At 44.6% G+C, this 19,808-nt stretch overlaps 1 protein-coding gene and 1 non-coding gene across 8 annotated transcripts in view; one reads left to right on the top strand and one right to left on the bottom strand.

Moving 5' to 3' along the window:
* The window catches only part of ST6GAL1 (ST6 beta-galactoside alpha-2,6-sialyltransferase 1), a 115,367-nt gene that overhangs the window by 80,705 nt on the left and 14,854 nt on the right, over positions 1-19,808 (bottom strand). For 6 of the 7 annotated variants that reach the window (XM_045850894.1, XM_045850895.1, XM_045850900.1 and 3 more), the window contains exon 2: positions 10,617-10,750. The gene's annotated coding sequence lies outside the window, so the exon portion shown is untranslated. Of the gene's footprint in view, positions 1-292; positions 411-10,616; positions 10,751-19,808 lie in introns of those variants that run through there. The other variant, XM_045850899.1, reaches the window with a different exon arrangement.
* Positions 11,483-11,589, top strand: LOC123827676. The gene has a single exon (XR_006787316.1). It is a non-coding gene; the product is annotated as a U6 spliceosomal RNA (small nuclear RNA).

The following is a 19,808-nucleotide window of genomic DNA, read 5'->3' as shown; positions in this document are numbered from 1 at the left end:
TGAACGGTCATGCCCTTCCTCAGAGACTTAAAGTGCTGTCTTCCATGTTTACTCCACTAAGTCCAAAATCCTCAGTCTAACATACAAGACTGCACTCCCTCCTCACCCCCAAGTCTCCAGGTAGCACCACACCACACGCCAATGTGCCGCTAAGCTGTAGGCCACCTAATGCATCACTACTCACTCAGTTTACCCTGGCCTGATGCCCTGATTTTGCTCCAGCTCTTTTCTTCCTTCAATGCACCCTCACCCCAATTCCACCTGCTGAATCTTTGTACCTGAAACAGCATACCTACTTTCTTCTCTTCCCCAGTTCTGCATCCAGGTTTGCCAAAGTCTAGAGTCGTTTGCAGATGTTGGAAAATACACTTTCCTTTCTGTTCCGCCAATAATGTCTGTGCAATATCAGTTTGGGCAATATTGTGGGTTCAGTTCCAGACCACAGCAATAAAGTGAATGCTTTTGATTTATAAAAAGCACAACAACTGTAAGGCCCAATAAAGCAAAGCACAATAAAGTGAGGTGTGCCTGTATAGCAAAAGGGAGGTCCTTGCTTGGTCCTCAATTTAAGAACCACAGGATGAAAAAACAAATATCTGCATAGCAGCTGCCTGGAGACCCGGACATGCAAGTAGGTTACATTTAACAGTACGTTCAGTAGAAAGTTCGTGAGCTGCAGGGAGGCAGCCATCTCTACTTGTTTGTCTCTTCATTGCCTTTTCCACCGAGCTCAGCTGTGGGCTCCAGCAGGTTCTCAGTAAATACTAAGTAAATTAAGTTAATAAGATCCTCCTGCTGTGAGCATAGAACTAATTCCAGAAAAAATAATTATGGAACTATTACCATGAAAAAGAATTTTCTTGCTTTTTCCATGTATGGATGACCTCACCGGTGATGGGCGTGTTCTGAAACTGAATGGTGGTGATGGTTGCACAACTCAGTCCAGTCACTCAAAACCCCTGAATTTATATTTAAAGCAAGTTAATGTGATGGAATAAAAGTTGTTTATAAAAGTCTGTATAATGAGCCCTGGCCAGATGACTCAGTTTGTTGAGTACCATTCTGTACACCAAAAGATTGCAGGTTCACTCCCCAGACAGGGCATCTGCCTAGGTTGTGGGTTCAATCCCTGGTCGAGATGTATATGGAGGCAATTGATGGATGTTTCTCTCACATCAATGTCTCTGTCTCTCTCTCTCTCAAATCAATAACCATGTCCTCAGGTGAAGATAAAAAAAATCTGTATAATGAAAGTGAAATGGTGGTTGCAGGTGGTTGCAGGGGCTGGAGGAAAGCACTAAGAGAAATTGCTTAATGAAAACAGAATTTCCATTTTGCAAGATGAAAAGAGTTCTGGAGATCATCAGAGAACAATGTATATTGTTCTATATACATTGAGTTATTGTTCTATTATACATAGAGTAGTGTTAAATAGAGTATATTTAACACTACTAAACTATACACTTAAAAATGCCTAAATTTTGTTATGTATATTTGTTTTACCACAATAAAAACTTTTTAAATATAAAAAATAAAATTAAAAAATTTGTATAACAATCAAAACCACCATGATAATGCACTATGTTTGGCAGAGTAATAAGCTGAGTCATGAACATATTCAAAAACAAACAATAAAAAAGAAGACATAGCCCCATAAGGCATGGCTCTGAGCTTAACCTCAGTCACCATGGGGTCAGTGCAAGGTGCAGGTTGCTGCTGCTTCACCAGCAGGTGGTTGAAAGTCTGGAGGCCATTGCATCATGTGTTGCCACCCAAGTTCAAGGCTTTCACATCATTCTCTTCCAGTATCTTCCCACAGGGTCTGTGAGCCCACCTGGAATGCAGAGCAGGCTCCAGATGGAACCCTTTCTTCAGAGCCTGAGCCCCACCCACACCTGGACAACCCAGGCCCAGTGCAGGTCTCCAAAGAGCAACCCATTCTTCTGGGAAAGAACTTCCAACCTACTCCAGTTCCCATCTCAACATCACAACTTGCTGATGCCCCAGAGTACCCAAGAGTGGGCCTTCCTCCTCCTCCTCTTCATCCTCCTTCTCCTCCTCCCACAGGCTCCTAAGAGGGGAGCCTGAGGCCTTTCACATTCTCATAGCGAGGTGCACACTACATGAGGTTCCCTCCACCCTAGCACAGAAGGTTTATAGCATAATGACTAAAAGGATAGATTTGAGAATCAGACCATCTGGGTTTGAGAGAATATAGTAAGAAGCTAGGAAAATTCCTGGGCAAATGGAAAGGAGAAACTGAGACAAGAAAATTTAAAAAGGTGCAACAGTTTGAGCTGTTACAGCCAGCTGGTGAATAGCAAGACATTATCTCCCCTAACCAAGGACACCTGAGAGTAAATAGTTTCTCTGTCTCCTCCCTAACCAGAGAATACACACTCTCCCCTGCCTTAAACCCTAGGTGTCAGGGAAGAGAGGAATTCTAATGCAAACAAAGAGATAACACTGGAACAAAGGGAGCCAGCTTCTGAGAAACCTGCAGACTTCCCTTTCAGCTCCTCCTCCCAAGAGAAAACAGCCTGGCTGCCTGCACTCCCCACAGGAATTTCCCCCTCTCAATATCCCGCGTTTCTTCTATTATAAACTTGCTTCTGAAAGCTCAAGGTAAGGTGGATGTTAGGGTTTTTACCAGCCACCTTCTCAGACTTCTGGCCTCTGATATTAATAAAAAGTGTAGTTATAATCCAAGCCCTGTCTCTGCTTTTTGTCTGAGCAGTAACAGACAGCTGGAGCCCTGGACTGGGTTGCCCTCTGGTTTCAGGTTCAAATCCCAACTCATTCAGCAATTACTAGCTATGAGACTTCTCTGTGCCTCAGTTTTCTCCTTTGTAAAGTGGAGATATTACTAATACATAGGATATGCATAATACTTAACTCTTAGGGTTGTTTGGGGGAATTAAATGATTTACTATATAGAAAGCAGTATCTGGTACATAAATTCTATATAATTGTTACCATTGTTATCTTTTTCCAGCATTAGAGGTGTCTCTCCATCTAGAAGTGGAAACATTGAATAATAGAAGATGCTAATTATAGAGAGGGCCTGAGGCCATGGCAGCTTCTCTTGACACTTCAGACCTTGACATTGAGAAAACAATCATCCTGGGTCAACTCTAGAGGTTTCTTCATCTTGGCTGCCTGGCACCAGAAGGAGCCCAGGGGAAACAGAACTTACCCCACAGCACAATTAAAACAGCAACAACAACAAAACAGCTTTACAGGTTGTTTGCTCATCTAAGGGGGGGAAACCCTCTGTGTGAAAAAATATGCAGGCCTATAAAATATCACTTTATCAGAGCCATGACCATGAAGGCAGAAGAACTTTCTCTAACTGGCTAACCTGGTCAAAGAGTTAACTGGGTGCAGAGCAGGGGCCCCTGAAAATAGGAGCATATTCCCCACAAACCTGGATTGGGGGAAGGAAGGAGTGGATAATATAGCAGTCTTACTTTGCAAAACAATGATAAGTTAGAGGCCGGTGTTGCCGCCCCAAACCTTCAGAGCATTCAGGGACTCATGACAGGCAGGGAAGCTTATACAGCACCTGAGTGAGAAGCAGGAGCCAGATGCCCCTGTGTCACAGGGAACTTTTGCCCTTGACCTGCCTATAGATGGCAGCCAAAAGAAGGTAAAAGATACAGGGCAACTGGCAAAAGTAGCAAATTGTAGGAGAGGCCGGATATGAGGTCATATAGGAAATTCTGGGTCAGCATTTAAAATAACAGAGGGTCGGAGAGAGAAAGGGGTAGCAACCATGCAGTTTGAAAGGGAATTTGCCATGAGGTCTCGAAAGGAAGCAGCAAGCAGCTATGCAGTTTGTAGTCAGGATTTGGCCAGAAGGGCTGGTGTGTGAGGTAGAAGCCATGCAAGCCAGGAGTCAGGATTCCACCATGCGGGCTGAGGAAAGGGCAGGGAAAGAGCTGATGGAGCTGTGGTGGGAAACTGCCTAACCACCCAGATTCATGGGAGATGCTTGAGCTCAACTGTGACTGGGAATGCTGAGACTGCAGACTTTGGCTTCTCTGAAGGACATAGAGAGAAGCCATTGTCTTAGGATGTGTACCTCCCTGGACTCTACCATGATCCAGTGTAACACAGCACATTTCCCTGAACCACTGCATGGAGGCTGAGGACAACGTACCCCAGGACCTAAAGGAGAGAGCTGCTGCGAGAGGGTGGCAACTCTGAAACCCATAAGAGTACCTTCCAGAGGGGATGGAGACCTGTTTGCTCAGCCATCTTAAGAACAGATAAGGATACGGGAACTTCTGGACATGGTTTTTGGGTTATAGACAGGTGGGGAGCAAGGGAAGTGCTAGGTCTTATGGGAGAACAGGGCACTGAGTAGGAGTGCTCCTAGCCCCCACAAGGTTGGACCCCGGTTAATAAAAATCTGTTTCTTTTAACACCGATTGTTGGGTCATGCATGAAAGCAACACATGGACAGGCCCCAGTTTGATTGGTTACAAAAGGACAAAGGAAGTCAGACTCCAGAGGGAGCTCCAGAAGTAGTGGGAGGGGCACTAGGTCCTCTGGCTTCTCACATCTCAAAAGTATAGGCTGCAGTTTAGAGTCACACAGCCAGGCCCGGGTGACAAGAAGAGTAAAAGTCACACAATAAGCCATTAGAGAAATGCACATTAAGGCCATAAGATACCACTGTCCACCTATTAAAACAACTAAAATAAAAATATGACAACACCAAATGCTGGCAAAAAGGTGGAGAAAGTAAATCTTTCCTACGTTGCTGGTGGGAATATGAAATGGTGCAGCCACTCTAGAAAGAATTTGGCAGTCTCTTTAAAAATTAAAAATATACTTACCATACAACTCAGCAATTGCAGTCCTGGGCTTTTATCCCATAAAAACAAAAACCTGTACACAACTGTTCATAGCAGCTATATTGGTAATAGTCAAAAAGTGAAAACAACCAAAATGCCCTTCAATGGGTCAATAGTGATCCATCCATACCATGAAACAGCATTCAGCAATAAAAGATCAAGCTATCAACATTCTCAACCACCTGGATGGACCTGAGGTGCATTACAATGAGTCAAAACCAGCTGGTCTCAGAAGGTTGCATATGGTATGATTCTATTTATAGAACATTCTCAAAATGACAAAATTGTACAGATGAAAAATAGGGGACAGGCCAGGCCAGTGTGATAACGAAGGGGTGGCATAAGGGAGATTTTGTGGTGATAGAACAGTTCTGCATCTTGATTGCAGTGGTGTCCCCACTCATCTACACACTCAAAAAAATAACATAGAACTATACATACAGTGTACCGATCTCAGACTCCTGGTGTTGACACTGTGCTATAGTTACATAAGATGAAACCACTAGCAGAAACTAAATAAAGGATGCACCTGGCACCTCTGTACTATCTTTGCAACTTTCTATGAATTTAAAATTGTTTCAAAAGAAAAAAATTTTTTTAAAGAAGTTACTCGGCCTGCAAGTGAGATAGCTGGGATTCCAGTCCACATCCTTCTGCAAAATCCCAGTGCTCCCATCAAATTATTTACAATTCTGCACACACCTGACATTCTATATCTCCATGCCTTTGTATGTACAAACTTCTACCTAGACCGCCTTTCCTTCGCCTACTTAAGTTTTCATTTCCTTTAAGACTCAACTCATATACCTTCTCCTCCAGGAAGCTTCCCTGATTTCAACTAAGGTTACTGACTTTTCCTTCATATTTTCTTATGCATAGCAACCCTTCAACTGACTTGTAATTATCAGTTTACTTTGTAATGCCACCCACAGCATGCCAGCCACAGAACTGGAAAACATATCTGCAAATATCTCCGATAAAGAACTAGTCTATAAAATATATAAAGAGCACTTGTAACTCAATCAGAATAAACAAATAACCCAATTTTTTAATGTGCAAAATATCTGACCAGATAGTTCACCAAAGAAAATATGCAGACAGCAAATGAGCACATGAAAAGATGATCAGCATCATTAATCTTTAGGAAAATGCAAATTAAACCACTATAAGATAGCACCATACAGCTGTTAGAGTAACTAAAATTAAAAAGACTGATCATGCCCAGTGTTGACAAGGAAGTGGAGCGCCTGGAACACTCATACACTGCTGGTGGGGGTATGAAATGGTACACGCTCTCCAGAAAACAGTCTGGCAGCTTCTCAAAAAGTTGAACATGCACTGCCATATGGCCCAGCCATTCTACTCCTGTATTTAGCCAAGAGAAAACAATGTATATATCCCACAAAAAAAAACATTTTCACAAATGCTTACAGTGGCTTTATTGTAATAGCAAAAAATAAGTGAACAACCCAAATGTCTGTCAACAGGTGAGTAGATAAACAAATTGTGGTATTTCCATACAATGGGATACTGCTCAGCAATAAAGGAACCAACAATTGATAAACAGAAGATGAATGAATATCAATAGAATTATATTGAGTATAAGAAGAGCAGGTGCTGTATTATGCTATTTACAGAAAGTTCTAGAAAAATGCGAAGTAATTGATAGTGTTAGAAAGCAGATTCATGATAGCCTGGGCATGGGAGGCAAGACATAGAGAGGCAGGAGGGAGGGATAAGGTGATGGAGAAAACTTTAGGTGGAGGAGGAGATAAGGGTTCCTTACTTTGGGGGAGAATTTCATGAGCATATACAAATAATGTCAAAACTCATCAAGTTGTGTGATTTGAACATACATGTTTTTATCAATTTTACTTCAGTAGAGATACATGAAAAATGAGTACCATTTAATAGTCATCTACTTTGTGAAAACACATTATATAAGTAATTTTTAATCTTCACTCTAGGTAATTATTATTCAGCCCATTTTACAGATGAGGTAACTAGGTCAGAAAGGCCAATTAATCATGCCGCTATGGTCAAGCAAAGCTCAAACCCAGGTCAAATGTCTCTGAGGCTGGGGCACTTTTCTCAGTATTTTGATGTCTTCCCTCAATGGTGAATTCCCAGCAAGAAGCCACAGGTGACAGCCCCCTGGCCTAAGCAAGTCCTCAAGGAAGGGTCTGAAAGAAGGAGGGTGAAGGGCTGGCATCACTGAGAGGACACCCTCTCCCTTCTGGGTTGCCATTGCCGCACATTCCTCTGACCACCAATCCCAGCCCGTCACAGGTAGAGGACTGCACATGCTAAAGCTGGAAATAGGCTGTCCCTGCTCCCTAGAACGTTCCTCCCTATGCAGCCAGACAGTGTGGTCTGAAGGACCCTGACCAGATATTCAGAAGAGCATGTTCCATTTCACTTGTGTCAATGATAAGCCCCTTCCCCTTTCTGGGCCAACATGTCCCCAGATGTTAAGATGTGGAGGCAAGCCCACAAACTTTCCAAAGAACGCTTTCAACCCTGATTCACATTGAGTCCCCAGCTGAATGGAGAGTGTTCTCCTGAAGTTGATCAGGTACCATAGATAGAAAGGATTTTTGATTGTCTACAAAACTACACAACCCTAGCTCCACAGGAAAAGTTGCCTACCCAACTTAGCAGTGCCTACCCAACTCATTCCCTCTGCCATGCTGCCTCCTTCCCTTGACCCTACCCCTCTGCAAGGGTCTCCCAGAGACCCTGACCCACCGTTTGCTGCTTTGTTCCCCAGGTAGCAGGTTGAGCACTTAAAACTTTTTCTTCAGAAGTCTGGGAACCCTGGGACACACACAGCAATCTGAGACACAACTTCCCCCTTTAGAATTCTTGCAGGAAAGATAGGACCTGAGTAGTTACAGGATATGTCACATAGTCTTGATGTAGGGAGGTCCTCCCCTTGTCACACCTGTGTACACAAGGATGAGCCAGAATCTTGGGGGCAAACAGGCCAGGATAATTGAGTGGGTACACAATAGGCTTTCAGTATATATTTGTGGAATTCAATTAAATCCGTCTTATCAAAGAAATAACCCTTTACCCAAACACAGGAAAACCAAACAGATCCACCTCAGTAAGTTCCCCTGGAGAGAGCACTATGAGTCCAGAGGCTGAGAAGGCCCCTACTTCTAAATGGCTGAGCATGCCACCTCACGTCTGAGTATCACATGAGTAAGAAAAGTACACTAAAGGACTCTCAAGGCTCCCAGCTCTGATGCTCTCTTACTGCACAGGGAAAGCCACTGGGATTGAAAGGAACAATGTGGCCCTTTGTAAAGCTCCAAGCACTTTGAGCTGCAACTGTTCAGGTAGCTTCAGAAATAGAAAGATGTTCCTCAAGGAAAAGGACCCTACTCATCGCAACTTGATTTGGGAACTCCTGCCCATATGGATGAGTAAAAAGTGGCCCCTAACTTTGAGAAGCTGTAGAGGTCACGGACAGGCTTAGTTTAGATCTCTGCTGCTTATGAGCTGTGAAATCTTGAGTTAGTCTCTTTACCTCTACAAGACTCAGTGTAAACTTCAGCTACATGGTGGTAGAAATGCCTACCTCATTAGGTCATTGCAGAACTAAATGAGATCACTGAGCACAGGGCACAGTGCCTGGAGCCATCATGACTTCAAACAGCCTTTTCTTCCCTTCCCCATACATACACCTAAGGCTCCTCAGAATAAGATTCTCTCAGCTGATTTCACTGGCCTGGAAAACCAGGCCCCTGATGGGGAGGGGGAGGGGTGGGGCAAGGGTGGGCAGCAGCTTAATTTCTCACACCCCAGAGGGGACCTCCTTATCCTTATGAAATGCACTGGGGCTGTAAAAGCAGAGGCAGGGTGGGGACTGAGAAGGGCAGAGGCAGGGCTGGCACCCAGAGACCATTTGCAAGGGCTCAGTGAGCAGGTGGCCTCTGGAGCAGAGTCCCAACCCCCACTCCCCTCCCCCACCTGGTTCCCTGCCTCCCCAAGACCACATACCTTCACCTCGGGAATGAGAGAAAACCACCAGCTGTGTGACCTAGCTTTTTAAACCAAGGGTGTGGAACCTGATGGCCTCTATAGCCTTTCCACCTTTGTAATTTTCTGAACTACAGTTCTACAGTCAACTGATGCTTATCTGGTGCCTCACCTTCTCTCATCCCCTCCTTCAGGACCCAAGAAAGAGGTGAGGAGAAGAAACCAAGGTTCAGAAAGTAGGGGGAGCAGGCAGATGCTGGGTCTCCATTATCCTAATTTAATTAGCTCTAATCTGCTGACAGCAGGGCCTTGAAGAAAGAGGCTTTTGTTTAAATTTCACATTTGGCAGGAAATGCCCCTTTTCCTCCTCTCTCCTCTACACCCCCCACCTCCCATTAGAGCTTATGAGTCAAAAGCTCTGATTTCAGTCCTGGCTCTCACAACTGGTAGCGCTGGGGCTTCCTGTTCACACTTCTCTGACCCACTTCTTGATTTTTCCAGCAAGGAAATTTGCCCCAGATGTTGGTCAGTAAATGGAGAGTTTTCATCTGCCCTTATGAAAGGGTGTCAATAATTCACAGATTCTCCCAAGTAGGAAAATGCCAGCAACTGCTCTCCATCAATATACCAGAGATTATCAATCAACTAAACCCCTTTCTTCCAAGGGCAGGGAGCCTCACAGCATACAAAACGTTTAATTTTCCCTGCCTTAGGAGACCCTCCCAATGTTCGTATGGGATAATAAAAACAGAAATTTCACTCTTATTCATTCATTTAACAAACACTTACTGAGCAGAGAGATGCACCAGTGACATGCCTTGCCCATGCTCTGCCACCCGGCCTGTTGGTGGTAGAGGAAGCACTGGGCCCACGGATGTGCTGGCAATCCGAATCTCCAAGACAAAACAGCCCTGGTTTTTAGCACTGGCTACTGTCTGCGGTGTAAATTTTTCCACCATAGCCAATTTCAAGCTGCTAACAATCTTTAACAACCAGCACGCAAATCCTGAATATTTAAAAATCTGCTCTCGAGAGCCTCCAGACTAAAAACAAGTTCTCCTGGCTCCTATGCGAGTGTGTTTTCTGCCTTGCCTCTCTCCCTCCATGCAGGAGGAGCCAGTGTGCTGTGGAAGCTTCAAGAGTAACCTTAATAAAAACTACCTGGAAGATTAACAGCAGCAGGATTTTAGGCATATTTTATTTTCTTCCACATCAGTAGTTTTCCAAATACCCTATTATAATCAGAACATATCTAGGTCATTACAGTCATTTTTAATGAGCTTACTGGAATGTTTTGCAGTAACTTCCCTCCCATACAATGTCTGTTACTCTATTTCCTTTGGATTGAAGAGACAGACAGACAGGCAGGCAGGCAGGCAGGCAGAAAGAGACACAGAGTTTCCTAAGAGCTTGACTTCCCTTGCAGAACAGAACAGGTGCACCTAAATTAAGCATTCACCTGAATCAGGTGCAGTCTTACCTGGAGAATAAATTTACTGCCTTTGGAATTCAAATTTCACCAGCAATTGGCAAAACACAACTCCATGTTCAGATTCCAAAAGACCTGCTCTGAAAAATCAAAGTCTCTCTGGCCACCAAACAACTTTGCCTCCTAATGGGCTGAAGTGGAAGCAGATGGTTTGACTATACCAGAATAAACTGCTGCTTGTTTCCTGAGCCTTAGAGGAGATTTTCACACACCACCACCATCCCAATAAGAGGCATTCTGCCCTCTATGACCCCAGGCAGCAAATGAAGGGGTCTTACCTCAGTGCTGGGACAGACACCTGGCACCAGGGCTGGGGCAGGCTCAAGGAGGCCAGATCACTTCAGCTGGGCATCATAGCTGCTTCTCTCTGGGCTGCTGGTTGCACAGCTCTGCACAATTGGCTCTACCTTGCCTGCAGAGAAGAAAAAAAAACAAAGCAAAGTTGCATGCAAAGCATCAGAGGCACATATGTTAATAAATGCAGGAGGGTAGGAACCCTTGCCCCTCCCACTCCCTACCCTGGCCACTCCTACCACATCAGAACAGTCTTCCTTCCAGAACAGTCTCACCTGAAGGAGCCAACCTTCTTCCCAGGGTTCAAACTGGCCATCTATTCACCCAAACCTATCCCTTTGGGAGCTGAGCATTTCACAGTGGACTGTAGATTAAGCAAAGCAATGTACTTCAGACACTGAACCCTGGTGCTACTTACTTGCTATCATTCATAAGAAAAATCAGTGAAAAAACTACAGTTCCTGCCCCAAGGTTGTGTTTAGATAAGGTTGTGGACAACTGATTTCAACCAACAGTACATCAAACTGGCTCAAGTCTCCCTTTGACCTCTGTAGTAAGCCGTTTACAATGTTATAAATCTGAATTCAACTTCTAATTTTTGGGGGGGACATTTTTAACTGAGTCTAAATTTTCAACCCATATATTACTATAGCTGTCTGAGTGGACAGCATTTGTTTTTAAAGTAATTGTTTTTCTTAGTTCCAAAGAAATTCATGTTCATTCTAGAAATTTCAGAAAATGTAATTAAGTCATAAAAAGGAGAAAAGTTACCCATTCTTTCTCCACCCACCCAAGATAACTACAGATAACACATACTTCCTAGTTTTATTTTATTAGTAAGATTTTTTTTGTGCTCGCTTTGGCAGCACGTATACTAAAATTGGAACGATACAGAGAAGATTAGCATGGCCCCTGCACAAGGATGACACGCAAATTCATGAAGCGTTCCATATTTTTAAATATAACCAAAGACACTGAAATAGGGGGCAGACTGACAGTGGCCAGAGGAGAGAGAAGAGGGAATTTCAGGGGAGAATGGGAAGGGTTTACAGGAACAAATTTAAAGAACACATGGACAAAAGCTAGGGGGAGGGTGGTAATGGGAGGGAAGTGGGGAGGGTTGGATGGGTGGGCTGGAATGGGAGCAAAAGGGAGAAAACTGTACTTGAACAATGATTAAAATAAAATTAAAAAAAAAGATTTTTTTTACAAAGATGCAATAAAGCCAGGCAATTTATGTGGCTGTACCATAAATTTACCCCACCCCAAAAGGCTGGACACCTAAGTCATCTCCAACATCTTTTTGCTAATTACAAATAGTCCTTTGTAAAGCTTAGTCTTTGAGGAAAATCTATGGTTATTTCCTTAAGACACAATCTTAGAAGTCAAATTGCTGGATCAAAGAGTTTCCAAATTTTTCATGCATCACATTTCTAGTGGAAATGAGTGCTGCCTTCCAGGAGTCTGGGCTTTCATATTTCATGCTCACACTCAGCTCAGCTCAAGTCTAAGACAAGATCCATGATGATCAAATGAGCTCCTCTAATCAAGCTTGAGGAGGGGTTATGTGGTAGATAGGGGAAAAAGTGAGAAATCCACTTAGGGCCAGAGAAGGAGTGGTAATACATAAGGGTGGTGTCTAGAAGAAAGATGCAAAGAGAAACAATCATCATTCAGATACTGGTAGGAAAACTGACTGAGGTCAGGTGAAACGGAAGCCGAAACAAGCCAATTGAGGGTACAGAAATGTCAAGGTCTTACAAACATTCAGGGCAGATCAGGACAAACGACAAAGGCATCAGGTGAGATGGAAAAATAAAAAGTTGCCTGCAGCATTTGAGCATTTTGCTGCTGTGTATAATTAATGTCAACAAAACACCAGGAGCTAGAGTCCTCATGGGGAGAGCGAGCCAGGCCAGAAAGAGATTTCTACCCACAAACACAGCTCTGCTGATGGCCGCCTGGGAGCCTGCCATAGGGATCCTCCCCCAGGGAACAGCAGTAAGGTACTCTCAGAGTATGGGGACTACTGGGCTGCTGATGCACCTGCCTCCTTCACAGGAAGAGGACCCCACTCTCCACTCCTCTCTAGCTAGCCTTTTACCTTCTTCCTTTTACTCCAAGCCAAACCTTCAGTGAGAGATGGATAACTCACCCACTAATCTGTCTAAACAGACTTATTGGATTTCTGTGGCTCTGTGACCCAGGCAAAGACTCTGGGGACCCAAGTCTCATGCCCCTTCCCAGTCAACCAGCCCCCTTACCACTCCACCCCATGTACCCTGCACTCTAGCAACAGCACCTCACACACTAATGAGGGAGCATGGGGTTTCATCAATGCTTTTCCAATCCTTTGGAGGATGGCTCGCAGACCTCCAATGTCATTCAAGTAGGCAAGTCATTTTACCTGCCCAACCTGCCACCACCCACCCCACCCACTCACACTTTGGGCCTCCCCTGATGGTCAAAGGGTGAAATTTTGATTTAAAAGCAACTCATGCCCTGGCTGGTATGGCTCAGTTGGTTGGAGCATTGTCCCATAACTGGAAGGTTGCAGGTTCTATTCCCGGTCAGGGCACATACCTAGGTTGCAGGTTCAATACCCATTCTAGGCACATACAACCCCCGGTCCTGACACGTATGGGAGGCAACCAATCAGTGCTTCTCTCTCATGTTGATGTTTCTCTCTCTCCCTTCTTTTCTCTATAAAAGCAATGAAAAAAATGTCCCAGGTAGAAATTGAAAAAAAAAAAGAAAAAGAAGCAACTCACCCATAAATAAGGGAGCTGGACCAATCAGATACTTTCAAAATTGCAACTATGAAAAAAGACTACAGCAAGCTTGCAGTGGACCCTAAAGCTTAAAGGAAGTGTAGTAGGGGCCCTATGAGAAGCAAATGCCAGGCACAAGATCAAATGATGGGGCTGTGGGGACCTGCAGGAAGAGAGGAAGTTGTTATACAAAGGAGAATAGGAGAAAGGCCTGGAATGAGGCAGACAGGAAACCATGCAGCCCGAGAAACCAGATGCTGGGTGACTTTCTAATAGTTGCAAGGCTCATCTGTACTTCCTACTTTTTATTTTTGCAAGCATTCCCTGAATCCCTTCAATAAACCTCTGAACAACTTGGTTTAGACCAGCTCTGGGGTTCCAGCTGGCTCTGGCTCATTGAAGTCTGACTGGGCTGTACGTGAGAGCAGGGGGACTCGCCCATGAGCCAGTGCATGGCTTTGTGGTAGGGTTTTGCCCATCCATTGTGGCTGCTCAAAAGCCTTTTTTTGTAAACCTTCCTTACAAAGGTTGTGCATAGGCTTTTGAAAGATGAGGCAACTGAAAGGGATACTCCTGGACTGCAGGTGTAACTTTGCAGAAATATGAGAAATAATATCAGAGCTATAGAGACTGTAGATTCTTCTATTACAAAATTTTTTTCTATTAAGTGGCCGATATCAACTCTTCCTATCACCCTATCAGCATTACTCATTCAGTTGATCACAGGGTCCCCTTGTATCTCTATTCCTGAACCACCTACATATTCTTGGGCTTCTTTGCAGTTTTAATACAGCATCTATTTAATGCACGACCCCACTGTAACCTGTGTGTCTTCTGCTCCCTAACCTCCCTCCTGTCCCATAAGGGTTACTGGCTTGACATCTAGATAGATTTGGTTTCACTATTTTCCCAAGGTCTCACCAGCCAAGTAAATAAAACTTTCCTCATTTCTCATGCTCAGGGCCTGTCCTCTGCTTGATCTCCACTGGTCTCACTCCCACCTGCACTGTCCCCCACCTTGCAGACCATGGCAGCTCCTCAGCTAATCCCCTTTCTCCTCCACACTCAGTCAGACCCAGAAGCATCAGAAGATAATTCTAAGCAGGATGGAAGCTGACAAGTGAGAGGTTGCCTTGGCCTCATTAACTCCCTCGGAGACTCCAGCAGGTGTTTCCTTCTGGTGCACACTGTGTGAGGCACTGCACACAGACCAGACAAGGGTTTCCAGAGACCTCCAAGATCCAAAGAAGTTCATAAAATGAGCCAACAACATATACCCTAGTGGCTTCATGGGTCAGCATCCCCTGATGTAAAACTCCTCCAAGCAGACTATTACTAAAGGCCTCGGTTTTGAGTCAGAGAAGGGGTTAGCTTGTCGCAGAGGCAGGGCTCTGGCCCCAGGTCACTGGCCTAAATGAGTGATCACACAAGGCGCACAGCAGCCTTGGGGTAAAAGATAAATTGTGAACCTGGGCGCATTATTTCACATTATCTGGGAGGTGAGAAATTGTTGTGACTGTGTTTGGATGTGCAAGCTAAATTAGCTAAGAGCCTTTATCAGTTCCTGTGCATAAAACATTCCAGGATCTGGATCTCTACAAATGTGCTGAGTTCTGCAGTCAGATCAAAAGACACTGCACCCAAAATACTGTAAGAACTTCTGCTAAAATAAGAAAACTTCCTGGATTATTTCTGGTCTCCCCTTCCCTCCCAAAGCTCTTGCCCTGTCTGGATGGTTCACCTCTGGGGCCCAGAACAACTTTATGGGGCTCCTGCCCTAGACCCAGGGTTAACCACAGTGTTCCTTTTCACTTTTATAATTTTTTTTGTCAATTACTATGTGCCAGGCACTCTATGTACTAAATCATTCAGTTATTCCTCACACAGTCCTATGAGGCAAGAAGAGTTTTCTCTATTTTCAGGTGAGGAAAGAGGGCTTCAGCTAGAAACTAGGCACAAAACCAGTAAGGGACGAAGCCAGAATCCCACACACTAGCCTTCCCCGCCACGGCCTCTCTTTCCACTGGTGTCAGGATAAAGCAAACCAAGCTCTTTCAATAAAGGAAATGAAATCAAAGACAAGTTGAACACTGAATACACAGGTTCTGACAAAAAGAGAAATGGTGTAAGAATTTATTTTCAGGACCCAGAAAGGGGAACTGCTCCTGCCACTGCCCTGTGCAGAATCCCCAAGGGAAGGCACTGCAGCTGGTCCTTTGTGTTGTTGCTGTGTTTTCCACAGCAAACAACGGCTCAGTTTTCATCATGCCTGTCTGAGGGGCCGATTTGGATACATGGAGAGACAGCAGCCCTTTTTTTAGTCAGAGCCGTTCGCATACATGCTTTCAGTTCCTGCCCCATCTGTTGAGGGCCCTGATTTCTGTTGCCCAAATATATCTAAATATCATGCGTTATGGCTCTTTTTTTCAATGTTAAATATTATTCATTAACTTCCTACACAAGAAAATGAGGATTTAGCTCTTTGACTACCATCCCACACACCTCTTCTACTTCCCACATCCTCTTACTATATAGTTATACCATTTTTTAAGTCAGCACTAGAAGTTACATTATTATGACCAGATACATTGGTGTTCACAGCTCGGCCATGTGGTATGTTATGGTTAATTCTTGTCTTGTACACTCATTAGTTGTCAGTACCTATCACTAATTCAGCCCTCAACTCTCCAGCGGTTCTGTTTTTGGTTCTCATTAGTCTCTTGAAGTTCTCCATTCTAGAACCTTCCATCCTCCTACTCAAACCCGAGCTACTTTGTGACTTTCTATTACAGGGAGCATCCATTTCTTCTGTCTTACTTTACTCCCTAACATTGGAGGAGCCTATATCTACCTCAGTAGCTTCCTCAGGAAGGGTGTTATGGGAGGTAAAATAGTTGAGACTCCTCATGTCTGAAAATGCCAATATTCCACCCTCGCATTTGATTAATAATTTTTGTCTGGATATAAGTTCTCAGTTAAAAATAATTTCCTTTCAGAACTTTAAAGGTATGGCTTGTCACGAACATATGTTTGCAATATAGTCTTTCCTATAAGTCAGCCAGGCAACTGCTGGGCTAGCTGCCTGCTGAGCAGCCTGGCACCAAGGAATAGGCAGGAGTCACACACAGTAACTATGCTCTTCACTCAGCTTTTATTGAATGCAGGTTCACTCAAAGTAGATCACTGTACATTAATATCCTACTCATGCTCTAACAATCTAGGAGAAATATGAAACACACACACACACACACACACACACACACAGAGATATCAGTAGAAAATAATGAACCCAAGGCCCAGAGTCTCTGTCTGCAGGTCTGGGGGACAGCATGGTTGGCAAGGGAGTTGCCAGTGTCTTGCAAGGAAAGATCTCTGGGGCCAGGTGGATAGCAGGGGAGACAAAGTCCTTGGTCCATCAGGACAACCTCCAGCAACTGATGCCAAGGGAGATCAGTGTGGCATGGAGCAGCACTCTGGTGTGTGGAGCTCCACAGTCTCAGGAGTAGTCTGGAACCTGCCTCAGTTACACCTTAAAAGTGGTGTCAGACATGGCTATTCTGATCACGTGTGCAGATGTTTTAGGAGTGTCTCCTTGCCAAATGTGTCTGCTCTGATTTGAGTAGTTTCCATCTTGAACCGAAGTGTCATGGCTGACTGACAGCCATCGTGGTTGATATCAGTGACTTCATTTTGTTTTATATACTTTATGCTATTTTGATCAAACCAATGCCATTTTATTGGTCTTGCTCTCCCTAGGGCTCTAGTGTCCTCTTAGCTTCTAATGTTAGTGTAGAATCAGATTTCTCTTCTATGTAATTGTTTGAGGTTTGCTTTTTTCCTCTGTCTATAAGCTTTTCCTCAGTTTTTTTCACAATGATATGCTTCGGTGTGTGCCTTTTTTTGTTCATAGCCCTGGGCACTCAAGTAAGTTTTCAATCTAAAAGCCTGTGTTGTTTAGTTCCCGGAAGTTTTCTTGTGTTATTTCTCAGGATTCTTAACCTCTGGTGTCCTACCCCCTTTTTATGGAAGCCCTACTACTCAGATGTTCAACTTTTTAGAATGGTTCTTTCTTATTTTTCATTTCCTTGTCTTTTTGGTTTGACTTTTGGCAAGTTTTCTTCAACCTTATATTCCAAATCCTTCACTGATTCATTTATTTCTGCTATGATACTTTTAATTTCCAAGAGTTCTTTGTATCTGCATCTTCTTTTAAAATATGAAGAATTTGGAATTCCAATGCCTATCAGGTACCAGCATTTGAAACTAGACCTATTAAAAATGTGGTTTTTTTCCTGGTAACTACAATTTAAGTATCATTTTAAGAACAAACTCAATTTTCAGACTTAAGGTCAGGGACAGCAGGCCAAGCTGATGAGGGCATGTGGGAGGTAGGGAGGCCCTACTGTCAGCTCCTGCCTCCTCTCACAACCAGTGGATCTAATTCGAAATCCCTGTGTGAACCTCCTTTTGTCTGGTCCTGCAGTTCCCCCCGCCCCCACTCTAACTGCTTGCAAACCCCTCTCTGGGGGTCTCACCTCCTCTGACCCAACCCTGCCCCTGCTCCTTCCTCCCACAGCAATGTGTGCAGCTCCCTGCACCCTGATTGTACATACTCGTCTCTCCTTCTAAATGGAGGCCCCTCCAGGGAGAAGCTGAACCTGTGGAGCTTCATATTCACTGTGTCTAGAAGAGTTTCTGGCCCATTAGGTGACCAATAACTGAAAATAACCATTGAAAAGTGCTGTGACATTAAACACTACTACCATTTAGCCCTAGCTGGTGTGGCTCAGTGGATGGAGTGCTGGCCTGTGAACCAAAGGGTCCCTAGTTCAATTCCCAGTCAGGGCACATGCCTGGGTTTCGAGCCAGGTCCCCAGCAGGGGGCTTGCGAGAAGCAACCACACATTGATATTTCTCTCTCTCTCTTTCTCCCTCCCCCTCCCTCTAAAAATAAATAAACAAAATCTTTTAAAAATTTTCTCCATTTATTGATCACTAACCATGTGGCAGCACTAGAGAGCACTCACACAATGCGTGTGAGTAGGAAACTGAGAGTCAGAGAACTTCCCAAGTTCACACAGCTAACAAGGGCCACCTCTCGAGTTAAATGCAAGTCTATTGGCTGCAAAGTATGTGGGGGTTTTTCCAAGTATGAGAAGGGCTTTCTCAGAAAGGTGACGCTGAAAATGGTATGGAAAAGGGAGTGAGCTGTCCCCCAACCTACCCCTGGGAGTCACCTGAACTGTCTGGGACACAAGGGTAGCACTCTCCCAGTGTAGAAGCATTTCCCTGGGGGGTACCTTTCTCTCATCTCTTTGCTCATTCTTCCCTCTCCAAATTTACAGGCCAGAATAAGATGTTTACTGTGTAGAGCAAAAAAGGAACCAGCACAAGCCATCTACCAGGAAGCATCTTCTGGGGATTTCATACTAATGCTGTCATGAACCACCCCCAGTCCAGGCCCTGGGCCAGCATCCTCCCAACACTACTCAATTGACAAAGGCAACCCCTGCAGTCTGCTCAGATATGTGATGATTCAGCCTAATTGCCTTCGGCAGAGTTCCCTCACTGTCTTCCTCTCTTACCAGGGACACACTCCCATGACCCTGGCTTCCAACAGGATAAGGAAAACAAAAGCAAGGTCCCTAACCTGACTCCCCACTGGGGCTCAGCTCCATAGATCAACCCAGAAAACATTCCCTAATGTATCTTGCTGCTTGTCTCTCACTCAAGGCCAGAGGTAGAAGGTAGAAGAAAAGGTAGAAGAAAAGACTGTCTGGTGGGAGGACCCACCAGAGCCCCAGGTGTTCCCCACTATGGGTTCCTGCAGCCCCACCTTACCTAGAGAGCACCAGCTCATGCTCACTGGCTCTTGAATGCATCTTGGTCTCCGTGGGCAGACAGTGTGCATCGGGAGAGCTGAGCTCACTCCACAAGGCCTCCTAAGGGCTGCGCACTGTGCTGGGCCCAGGGCTGTGCAGAGAACCCAGTCAACACCCTGCTGTTCAGGAGGCCATTGTCTCACATAGCTACCTTCATATAATATAAGCACAGTACAAGAGAACTACCTCTTCTCTTTCCTTTGGATGTCATAGTGTTAAGGGGCTTATCCTGAGCTGAGAATGAGCAGAAAGGCCAGTGTGGAGCATAGTAAAGAAACCATTAAGATGAGGAAGGGACTGATCACTACAGAAGAAGTCAGATCTCTCAAAACACAGCCCCTTGCCACCCTCACCACCCCAACACACCACACACGCACAGGGCTTTTGGACCCTCAGCATCATGGGAGGCCCCATCCCAGACCCTAAAACAAACCCGATCCTTCCTGAAGATATGTAAGTTGCCTCAGGCCACACTAGCTCAGGGCTGAGGTCTGGCTGCAGGCCCACCCTGACACGTTGCATT

This window comes from Phyllostomus hastatus, unplaced genomic scaffold (assembly GCF_019186645.2).
Source record: "Phyllostomus hastatus isolate PE091 unplaced genomic scaffold, TTU_PhHast_1.1 phas_contig_86, whole genome shotgun sequence".
Classification (NCBI taxonomy): Eukaryota; Metazoa; Chordata; class Mammalia; order Chiroptera; family Phyllostomidae; genus Phyllostomus; species Phyllostomus hastatus.
The sequence above is the reverse complement of the archived record's forward strand: the minus strand, read 5'-3'. Positions and strand labels throughout refer to the sequence as shown.